The following is a 12,395-nucleotide window of genomic DNA, read 5'->3' on the forward strand; positions in this document are numbered from 1 at the left end:
AGAGAGGGAGACACAGAATCTGAAACAGGCTCCAGGCTCTGCTGTCAAGCACAGAGCCCGACACGGGGCTCGAACCCACAAACCACAAGATCATGACCTGAGCCAAAGTCGGACGCTCAACCGACTGAGCCACCCAGGCGCCCCGGACAGTACTTATTTCTATAGAAAATTAGCTGTTTGGTAGTCTCCCTCCCTGGTCTGTGAAGCCAGGAGTTACTTGACTTCTCTGAACCTCTGTATCTTCATCCTGCCATCTCTTATTTTTTTAATCTTTTTTAATGTTTTTTGTTGGGGAGGGGGGAGGGGCAGAGAGAGAGGGAGACACAGAATCCGAAACAGGATCCAGGCTCTGAACTGTCATCACAGAGCCTGATGCGGGGCTCAAACTTGTAAACGGTGAGATCATGACCTGAGCCAAAGTCAGACGCGTAACCAACTGAGCCACTCAGGTGGCCCTGCCATCTCTTTTCATAGGCTAACTGTGGGGATTAAATCAGATGATGCTCACAGAACTACTAGGCACAGTACCTGGTACTGAAATGCATGGGTCTCCCCCTTATTCCCTGGGACTAATCACAATTCCTAAATATGTTTTGTTGGCTTTGTTGTCTTTCTTCCCTACTGTTCTGTAATCGTTGCCAGGACAGAAGTCCTGTCTGTCTTGCTCACTACTTTATCCCGAGTATCTAGAACAGAGCATGGCACATGGCGGGAGCTCAGTACATACTTATGGAACAAATAAGTGAGGAATATTGGCTGTCCCATGCAACATGTGACGTACGACTTCTCATAGGAACCACCGCTGAACTGAAAGGAATGAGGGGCGCCCTTCCTCAGGAAAGTCCCACTTCTCATCTCAGGAGTGAGCTGGGCCACCTCCCACTGCTTCCCAGAGACAAAGGAACAAGCTCAGGACTGGGAGACAGGAGCGATCAGCACTAGCGCTGGGACCAATAGCAACGAACAGAGCTTCAAGGAAACCACAACCCTTCCGGGGACTCTACTTGCCCATCTGTAAGATGGGAATAATAATGGCTCCAGACCTTCAGTCAACATAGAAGGAACAACCAAAATAAGCACTGTGAGCGGTGAGAAAACAGACACACAGCAGATTGCCAAATTCATGATGATTGAGGATGAAAGCTGGCCCCTCCTATCTGTCAGGACACAAAACAAGCATCGGGACTGGAATGAGGAGCCCACCATCTGTTAAGGAAAGACCTCAATTCCCCATTAGCTCAGTGACAAATACATGGTCCATGGGAACTTAGAAATGTATAAGCCAGAGGAATTAAGAAAGAAAGAAAAGAACAAGAAGCAGGAGATCACCTTGTTCAAAGCCATTCCAAGACAGAAGAGCAAAGAAAGCAGCAAATGACAACCCGTGGGCAAACCTGGCCCACGGGCTATGAACAGTTTTTACATTTTTAAGTGATGAGGGAGGGGGGAAAAATCAAAAGAAGAATATTTTTTAAATTTATTTATCTGGGAGGGAGAGAGAGAAAAGAGAATCCCAAGCAGGCTCCGCACTGCCAGCACAGAACCCAAGTGGCTCGAACCCATGAACCGTGAGTTCATGACCTGAGCTGAAGTCACTTAACCAACTAGGCCACCCAGGTGCCCCTCCGGAAGAATATTTTGTGATATGAAAATACTACAAAACTCAAATTTCTGGGTCCATATATAAAGTTTTATTAGCATACAGCCACACTCTGGTTCACACAATGTCTCTGGCTGTGTCCATGCTGCAAGGGATAAGCTAAGTAGCTGACACAGACTAAATGGTCGGCAAAGCCCAAAACACTGACTCTAGATCTTTAAAGAGAAAGCTTGCCAACCCTTGAACTAGACAAAACCCTCATGGAACTTACATGCTGATGTGACCACTATTCCCATTTGGTTCAGCGCTATATACCCAGCTCTGTGCACAGAGCCTGCCTTATAAGAGGCCCAAGTTCAGTATTTGCTGAATTAATACACAGTGCATTTCACATAGTAGGAACTGAATAATAAAAATAATCCCATAGGCACATATGAGAACTTGGGTGTTACTATCTTTTGGGTTCAATATCTAACTTTTCATAACCACCCCAGATGTTAGGTAGGACTGTCCTTGTCTTATAAATGAGGAAACTAGGGGTGCCTGGGTGGCTCAGTCGGTTTAGCATCTGACTTCGGCTCAGGTCATGATCTCATGGTCTGTGAGTTTGAGCCCCATACTGGGCTCTGTGCTCACAGCTCAGAGCCTGGAACCTGCTTTAGATTCTGCGTCTCTCTCTCTCTCTCTCTCTCTGCCCCTCCCCTGCTTACGCTCTGTCTCTCTCTCAAAAATAAACATTAATAAATTAAAAATAATAATAATAATAATAATAATAAATAAATGAGGAAGCTAATGTTTACAGACAATGGGATCGGCTCGTTGTCCAGAATATACTCTACCAATTAGAATAGTCAATATTTACTGAGCACAGGTAAACTCTCTCCACAGGTTATCTTAAGTTCATTATGGTTCTGTGAGGTAGAACTTCACTTATACCCATTTGATAGATGAGAAACCGAGGCTCAGACAACTAACTAGACCCAAAATTCCCAGTTAATGAGCAGCAGAACTGCAACGTGATGCCAATTCAATCTAATCCGGTGCCCAGGCTCCTGTCCCCTGACTCCTGTTCCTGTCCTATGCAATACTGAATCCAGATCACATGCTATGGTTGAAAAATGATCTCTGCCTTCAGGGACTGGCTCCTGACCCCACAGATCCTGGGAAGACTCGGAGAACAGCTTTGTCTTTGCTTCAGGAGTGCAGATCCACCAGGGGGCATCCCTGAACTTTGCTGGAAATTCTGGCCTGCTCTGGACAGTGCTGGCTCCTACCTTACCCGGGGCTCCTGGAGCAGGTAGGCTCTGCTCAGCTTTTCTGGGAAGCCCACTTGGCAGAGGCTGCTATTACAGCAGGGGAGTTGAAAGAAGAACAGGCACCCAAACCCTCCCCCATCTCTGGCCAGCCTCCCACCTCCCGCAGCCTCTCCTTCCAAACTTTGCACAAGGTCATGTCTGCGAAGCCCGCTGTGGAAGGACTGCTGGGCAGGTAGATAACAATCACAGACCTAGAGGCTCATGCAAGTCCGCACTGAAGACTGGAGCTCAGTCGCCTCTATCAGCACAACAAATTAAGGAAAGACTTCATGGATCAAAAACCAGCTGGACGTTGGGCCTCTTAGTTTCTCTATCAGTTTCCCCATCTGTAACATGGGGACAAAAATGGCAGCTTGCCCACAGGTTGATCTGAGCCTTAAGGGAGATAATGCACATGAAACACTTCCATAAAGTGCCTAAAGATAGGTATTGTTACCTAATTGGCCAAGTTCATCTATAATTACAGGTGGAGAAAATTAAGCAGTAGAAAGTCAGAGCCACTTAAATCTCTGCCAGCCAGTCCAATGGACTGACTACTTCAGATCCTAAAACATAACAGGGATGACTAACAGGTGTGAGATTTTTATGGCAGGTGATAACAATGTCCTAAAACAGACTGTGGCGATGTTTGCACAGCTCTGTGGACAGATGAAAAGCCACTGAATTGGACACTTTAAATAGTTGAATTGTAGGGCATGTGAATGATACCTCAATAAAAATGTTATTAAACAAAACAACTCAGGCACTAAATGGCCAACAAAGTTGGTTATTCTAAAAGTAACTTTTTTCTTTCAAAAGTCTCGCATCGGGTCACCTGCATGGCTCAGCAGGTTGAACATCCAACTCTCGATTCAGCTGAGGTCATGATCTCACGGTTCGTGAGATAGAGCCCCACATCAGGCTCTGCACTGACAGCTCAGAGACTGCTTGGGATTCTCTCTCCTGGCCCCTCTCTCTGCACTTCACCTGCTTGCTCACTCTCTCTCAAAATAAATAAACTTGGAAAACAAAAACAAAAACATGATATTCAGTGAAAGAAGCCAAACACCAATGGTCACATTTTTTTTTTTTTTACATTTATTTATTTTTGAGAGACAGAGCACAAGCGGGGGAGGGGCAGAAAGAGAATGAGACACAGAATGGGAGTCAGGCTCCAGGCTCTGAGCTGTCAGCACAGAGCCTGACGCAGAGCTCGAACCCACAAACCACGAGATCCTGAGCCGAAGTCAGACGCTTAACTGACTGAGCCACCCAGGCGCCCCACCAGTGGTCACATATTTCATGAAGCCATTTATATAACATGTACAGAAAAGGTAAGTCCACAGAGACTAGAAGTAGGTTAGTGGGTGCCAGGGGCTGGGGGATAGGAATGAGGAATGAGTGTTAATGGCTATGCGTTTCCTTTCAGGGTGATGAAAATGTTTTGGAACCAACAGAGAAGTAATGGTTGCACAACATTATGAATGTAACAAATGCCATTGAATTGTGTACCTTAAAATGGTTAATTTTATGTTATGTGAATTTCACCTCAATAAGTTCTTTTTTTTTTTTTAGGTTTTATTTATTTTGAGAGAGAGAGAGAGAAAGCACGAGTGGGGGAGGGGCACAGAGCGAGAGGATCCCAAGCAGGCTCTGCGCTGTCATTATGGAGCCCGACACAGGGCTCGAACTCACAAACCATGAGCCGAAGTCAGACACTTAACCAACAGAGCCACCCAAGCACCCACAATAAATTATTTTTCAAAGCAATGTAAGATATGAATTTAAATCTCATATACTTCCTCCAACCTGACAAGAACAAGACTTCATTTCTTCCTCTCTCTCTCTCTCTCTGTCTCCTTTTACCTAATTGTTTCTTGTGAGTCTCCCTTCATCATGGACCAAGAGCTTGAGCCATGCACTATTTCAGCTTCTCTCTCTGCAGAGGCTTCACAAACCGCCCACAATGCCCTTCCCTCCCCTAGGGAGGCGATAGGTGTATGCGTGGGCTCAGTTCTTCACAACTTAACAGGGCTTAGGGATGCAGGGAGAGGTGGGAAACCCTAAACTGAGACCAGGAAAGGATAAACAAAATTCAAGATGGCAGTGGAATGGTGACCCTCCAAAAGATTTACCCAGAACTTTTGAATAGGACCTTATTTGGAAAAAGGGTCTTTTAGAGGTAATTAGTGTAAGGATCTCAAGAGGAGATTGTCCTGGACTGAGAGTGGGTCTTAAATCCCATCACTAGTGTCTTTAGAAGAAGGTCAAGGTCAAGGGAAAGATGGAGGAGAGTGTGAAATAATGTATCTATAAGCCAAGCAATGCCTGGAGTTACCAAAAGCAGGAAAAGGCAAAGCAGGAGTTTCCTTCAGAAACTCTAGAAGGAACCAATGCAGTCAACACCTGGATTTTGGACTTTGGCTTCTAAAACTGAGAGAATAAATTTCTGTGGTTTTAACCCACTCGGTTTGTGGTACTTTGTTATGGCAGCCCCAGAACACAAGACAACAGGCACCTCTGGGGTGGGAGGGTCTCACGGGAACATGTAAGGAATTACAATCCTTCCTAACCTGGGTGGCAGACGTTCGTTTTAGAATTTTCTTTTTAACTTTTCAGCATATATAATACATTCCACATGCAAAAATGGATCAAAGGACTCATGTTTCAGGTTCCTGTCTTTCCTCAGAGCATAAGATCTTTAAACAAAGTACCCCAATGTCCTCATCTACAACAGAGATAAGACCACCTACCTCAAAAAACAGTTGTGAAAAAAACATTTTTAATTAAAAATTTAATTAATTAGGTGTCATTTAAAATTTCATTTTTTTAATTAAAAAATGTTTGTTTAACATTCAGACAATTAATGCTGGAGGCAAATGAAAGGCTCTTAAACGTACCAAATGCGCTATGGCATCTCACTGCATACAAACTAAAGATCTGTATATGCAAGTCACAGCTTCCTGTCCCTGCCAGTCTAAAATGACAAGATTGTCAGGGCACCTGGGTGGCTCAGTTAAGCGTCTGACTCTCGATTTCGGCTCAGGTCACAACCTCACGGTTTGAGAGCTGAAGCCCCATGTCGCACTCTGTGCTGAGCGTGGAGCCTGCTTAAGATTCTCTCTCTCACTCTCCCTCTGCTCCTCACCCCCCACCACTGCTTACACACGCATGCACACTCTCTCTCTCAAAATAATTAAAATAAATTAAATTAAATTAAATTAATAAAATAAAATAAAATGACAAGAATGTACATATCAACCCCTTCTCTTTCAGAATACTTCTGACTCATTAACCTGAGTCCCAAACTTGCACAATAAATGTACAATTTTGACAACTCTAAAATAGTAGGTCATCATATCAATACTATTCTATCGAGTCAGTATTATGTATGATGCCAACTTATATACAACGAAAATCAAAGACTATAATAAAAAGATGTCAAAAAACATAACAGCCCAAATCTGGTTCTAAAAAAAATCCTCTTAAAACTGGGTAAATTTATCCATTTTTGTGAGCACATATTATATGTACACACATATGATATACACATAATGCATGTAATAGGCAAGTGTGTATAAATATGTCACATATGTAAACAATAATATAGATATACATTAACATGTACATGTATCATAATGTACACACATATTTACATTAGAAAAACTCTAAAATAAATTAGATGTTCTATAGTCAGTTATTCATGGTACGTACATCGTAATGTACAAGTTGCTGATACACATATATATATTTCATTGCAGTTCATCTGCCACACGATGTTACATCAGTTTCAAGTGTACAACAGTGATTTGACAAGTCTCTGTGTCATGTTATGCTCAGCACTAATTGGAGCTACTGCCTGAAACCACATGACACTGGGACAACTCCTGCCTGTACTCCCTATGTTGTGCCTTTCGTCCCCATGACTTATTCATTCTGTAAGTAGAAGCCTGTACCTTCCACTCCCCTTCACCTCTTGAAATTAGTGGTAATTTTTTTTTTTTATGTTTATTTTCGAGAGAGACAGAAAAACAGAGCGGGGAAGAGAAAGGGGCAGTGAGAGAGGGAGACACAGAATCCGAAGCAGGCTCCAGACTCCGAGCTGTCAGCACAGAGCCCGACACGGGGCTCGAACTCACAAACCATGAGATCATGACCTGAGCCGAAGTCGGATGCTTAACCGACTAAGCCACCCAGGTGCCCCCAAATTAGTGGTTTCTTTAAAACACGTAACACCTTCCTTACAGGACATTCATATCCACATGTAACTGTGAGTAAATTGTGGGCACAAGTGTGTTTTCAAATATGTATGTGCCTTGCATATACCATGACACTTGCCTTTTGTAAGATATTTTATGCAACACTTACAACTCCTGTTTATTTCCATGTATACAGAACCCCCGCAACAGACACACATATATTAACCTATAAACTATGACTTTTGCAGCTTTAAAGTAATCTAGTTCAATAGTATCATTTACTTACAAGGGTGCAATAATTTCCAAAACTGTACCATGACCCCCTAAAAATGTTATTTCCCTGCATACGTCAAGGTATTTTATTTATTTATTTTTTATGTTTATTCATTTTTTGAGAGAGAGAGAGAGAGAGAGGCAGAGAGGGAGACAGAATCCAAAGCAAGCTCCAGGCTTCGAGCTCACAAACCTCGAGATCGTGACTTGAGCCAAAGTCAGACACTCAACTGACTGAGGCACCCCGGTGCCCCAAGGTATTTTAAAAAATAATAAAACTAGGGGCACCTGGGTGGCTCAGTTGGATAAGTGTCCGACTCTTGATTTTGGCTCAGGTCACAATCTCACAGTTTGTGACATCAAGCCCCACACTGGGCTCTGCACTGACATCTCAGAGCCTACTTGGCATTCTCTCTCTCCCTTTCTCCACCCCTCGCCCGCTCGTTCTCTCTCTCTCTCTCTCTCTCTCTCTCTCAAAATAAATAAATAAACTTAAAAAAAAAAAAAAGTGTGGAGTCAACTGAGGTGGCCCATACAAAATGCTGGAGGTATGAAAGGCACAGCCCGGTGTTGGCTCCCTCCTCTCCTGGGCCTAACCTTAGTGTCCTCTATCCCACTAACCGGCTTACCCTGCGGGCTCCTATGGTTGAATTGTGTCCCCAAAAAGAGATGTTCAAGTCCCAACCCTGGACACCTGTAAATGGACCCTATTTGGAAATGGGGTCTTTGCATTTGTCATCAAGCTAAAATGAGGTCAGAGTGGATGAGAGTGGGCCCTTAGCCAATACCAATGTCCTTATAAGACACGGAAAATTTGGACACACACAGAGGGGACACAGCGACATAAAGATGGGGGCAGACATTGAAATCATGCAGACACAAGCCAATGTGTGAACACCAAAGAAGCCAGCAACTGCCAGAAGCTGGAGGAATCTCTGGAGAATTCTCGCCTAGAGACTTCCCAGGAAGCCTGGCCCTGCCAACACCTTGATTTCAGACTTTTGGTCTCCAGAACTGTGGGGGAATACACTTCTGTGGTTTTAAGCACGTAGGGTGTGGTGCCATGGCAGCCTCAGCAAACCAAAAGCAGGGCGAGAGAATGACAGGGTAACCCCACAGGGTTCCATAAATATCCCCAAAGGCAGAGAAGGGCTATTCTGCCCCCCTGGCCTCCCCCACCGCATCCCCCCCCCCAACCCCCACCACTGTCCTAGGCGTTACAGGACAGACATACCCTGTAACTAAACGTAGTTGACTAGAAGCTTCGAAAAGAGAAAATGTCATCCACCAATGACATCCTAGCACTTAATCCTAGATGCTAATTCTTTGTCAGCTTGTTTCTTGTCTCTCTCCCCTACTACTCTGTAAACAACATGAGGGCAGGAGTCTTGTCTGTCTTGCTCACTACTCTATCCCACACATCTAGAACAGAGAGCCTGGCTCATAACAAGAACTCAGTAAAAATACTTGTGGAATGAATAAATAATGTTGGTGTTTTCCAGTTATATGTTCTGCCCAGCATATGACATATGATCTCACATATAAGTAACAGTCAGACTGAGACATGGCCTGGGGGTGCCTCAAGGTGGGTATGTATAACCCTCTCCACGCTAGAGATGAAGCCCCCCAACCTGAAAAACATCTGGAAATCATGAGCAACCAGGAGCCCCACCAGTGCGACAACTGTCCCTGAACACAGAAGGACGTGGGTGGGAGAGGCCCGTTTTTTCTTTTTTGAACACACACCAGGCTCCCATCACCCTCATCACAATCCCCAGCGCTCTCAACGCATCCTCACTTCCCTCTGCTCTTAGCCAGGTGCAGGCCCCAGCTGACCCCACCTCAGCCGGCCCCCCACCCTCTGATGAAAAGGGAAGTCAGGGCCTGGAAGGATGGGAGCAGTGAGGAGCAGCTGGGGCTGACAGGGGAGTAAGGGTATGCAGGAAAGAGGCCCGAGGGTGTGAGAGGCTGAGTGACTGGGTCTGGAGCAGAAGGTCGAGACACTGGTTCTAAGAATAGTTTCCTTGGTGTGCAGGGGAGCTCCATCCAGTTCCCCAGGTGTCCTGGAAACCACAGTCTGTGGGAGGGCTTGAAGCAGGAAGAAAGGGAGGAGGGAAGTCAGTTCTTTTAGGTGCCTGGGCTCCATAAACATAAACCCCCAGGGAAACACGAGGACCTAGAAAATTCAACTCTGCTGGGTTCCGGCCCCCAGAAGGTAGGGAGAAGTGCAGAAATGATAGCACACTTTCAAGGGAGGCAGAAAGAGGTGGGGAGAAGTGACCACGGGCTTGAGTCTAAGATAAGGGCTAGGCTGAAACAAACAGCAGAATAGGGGAAGTGTCTCTCCAGGTGTCTTCCAGTCAACAAATGACAAAGGATGATCAAACTAGACCGTCACCAACCTTGTAGCCCCAACACGATAATGAAGCTAGACATCAAACATCAATGCCTGCCAACATCAGAGAGAGAGAGAGAGAGAGAGAGAGAGAGATGAGCTGCCATTATGTGCCTCCTGATGGAAGAACAGAACATCATCTATGAAGTAGTGTTGCCAGAAAATATGAATGAATGAATGAATGAATGAATGAGTACATTTCTGTGCGGAGAGACAGAAATGAACCTGAACCTGATCAGGAGTCTACATCCAACTGCCAATTTACAGAAACTACACAAGAAAGAACACAAGCTACTCCAAGGGAATGCTATCGGCAAAATCCAGACCATGAAAACCCTACAGGTCAAACAATCCAACTTCTTCAGACTGGTGTGAGATGGTAGGAGGGCCTAGAGATTATAAATAAGAGACTTAAAAGGCATCACAACCAATCACAATATAAGGACATTATTTACCTTCTGACTCATAGAACTGGCAAAACAAAACAAAACAAAGAAGTGATATGTATGGTAACATGAAACTGGGAGTTTGAACAATAAATATAGATATTTACATATTTTATTTATTTTTTAAATTAATTTTTTTTTAAGTAAGCTCTATGCCCAATGTGGGGCTTGAACTCACAACCCCAAGATCAAGAGGTGCACACTCTACTGACTGGGCCAGCCAGGTACGTCTGATATTTACTCATTTTAAGGAATTATTGTTTTTATTCTTTTATTTTTATTTATTTTTATCTTTTTTAATGTTTATTTCTTGAGAGAGAGAGAGACAGAGTGTGAGTGGGGGAGGGGCAGAGAGAGAGGGAGACACAGAATCCAGAGCAGGTTCCAGGCTCCAAACTGTCAGCACAGAGCCCGACGCGGGGCTTGAACTCACGAACTGTGAGATCATGACCTGAGCTGAAGTTGGACACTTAACTAACTGAGCCACCCAGGCATCCCAGGAATTGTTGTTTTTAGAAGATTAGGTGTGATAATGCTATTATGACTAAGGTTTTATTTATTTTATTTTTCAAAGCTTATTTACTTATTTTGAGAGGGAGAGAGAGCAGGGGAGAGAAGGAAAAAGAGGGAGAGAGAGAGAATCCCAAGCAGGCTCTGCCCTGTGAGCACGAAGCCTGAGGTGGGGCTCAAACTCATGAACCATGAGATCATGACCTGAGCTGAAATCAAGAGTCTGACACTTAACTGACTGAGCCACACAGGCACCCCTCTCCTCATTACTTTTTTAAATTATCTCCAGCAAATCCCAGCTCTGTTCCTAGCTCTGTGGTTTCAGGGGACTCATTTACCCTTTCTAGAATTGGAAGGGTGTTCATTTGTAAAAGGGGCCCGTTGATGTAAGAGAACCTAACACAATGTCTGGCACATGGTAGGGTGTGCAACGCACTTAGCCACTAGCCACAGAGCTGGTCTGGGTCCTGACGTTTTGAATAGGAAATGAGGACGTGTCCCAATCAGACAGATGGGGGAAAGGGAGCTCACGCCCCTGCCTCATATGTGGTCTTCTTAGGCCCCGCGATTTTAACCCTGAAGACACAGCCCCGTAACAGGCTCTTGTATTCTCACATGAAGACCCACACTGGAGGCAAGGGTGCCTGGTTTGTTGGCTCCTCCCACAGGAGGCCACGCAAAGAGCGGTAGATGCCTCCAGGGCACCTGGAACAGTGTCAAGAGCCCTGGGCTGAGTTCCAGTCCCAGCAACCCTAACTGACCCTGCTCCAGGCCTCAGTTGCCTCATGTGCAAAGGCAGGAAGAATGACCTTTGCACTTCTGTTTTTACCGCCATAGAACTCCTTCTTCAAACAGAAGCTCTGACAAGAGCCAAAGGCATAAATAAAAACAAGCAGCTCAGGTTAAAGCAGGAAGGGGGGGGTGGTGCGCTGAGAACTCAGACCCAGATTCTGGGGATTTCCCTTTGAAAACCACTGGGTTAGGTCTTTTCAGGTCCTCTTCTAGGACCGACACACTGATTTTTAGCCTACTTCTTAAATAGATCAGATCCCTTAAACATGAACCGGAGAGAAGCATGTGGGGGACGAGACCCACAGGCTTGCCCCAGGGGTCACTGGGGACACTGGGGCCTGTGGGGCCTGCCTGTCCTCTTCAGTCTGAGCTGGGAGATTAAGAATCGGCCCTCCATCTTCTCAGGTTCCCAGTCTGGTCTGCTGCTGATGGCAAAGGAGAGCTGGCTGTAAATGCCAGGTCTCTGAGCAGGAAGCTCAGTACCGGGGGAAGAGGCGTGTGCCCCCAAGGGACAGAAGAAGGGACAGATCAGTGCTAACAATGGAATGTGGCCCTCCAAGCGTTGGGAGCAGCCACCTCTGGAGCGGGTGACAGGGACAAGCTGCCTTTTGGATCCTGCAAGGGACCCAGAGCAATGGAACTCTTCGGCTTCTGAAGTCAACGGGTTACAGGGAAAATTTTCCACGTTGAGCAGTGTCTGGCGTCCCTAAGTAGGCCAGCAGCTCAACCCCCCTCCTTTGCTCTCTCCTCCCCGCCCCCCCATTCTCATTGGTTCTCTGGGCTCACAGGCTACACACACATCCAACAAATTCCAGCTGCAGAAATTAATCCATAGCCCCATGGCCCTTGCTTTGAAGGCCCCATCAGTCAGCTCCCAGAGCCACG

General features: G+C 45.5%; 1 protein-coding gene across 5 annotated transcripts in view; it reads right to left on the bottom strand.

Moving 5' to 3' along the window:
• The window catches only part of KDM2B (lysine demethylase 2B), a 153,136-nt gene that overhangs the window by 97,034 nt on the left and 43,707 nt on the right, over nucleotides 1-12,395 (bottom strand). The window lies entirely within an intron of this gene.

Source organism: Panthera uncia (genome assembly GCF_023721935.1).
Source record: "Panthera uncia isolate 11264 chromosome D3 unlocalized genomic scaffold, Puncia_PCG_1.0 HiC_scaffold_8, whole genome shotgun sequence".
Classification (NCBI taxonomy): domain Eukaryota; kingdom Metazoa; phylum Chordata; class Mammalia; order Carnivora; family Felidae; genus Panthera; species Panthera uncia.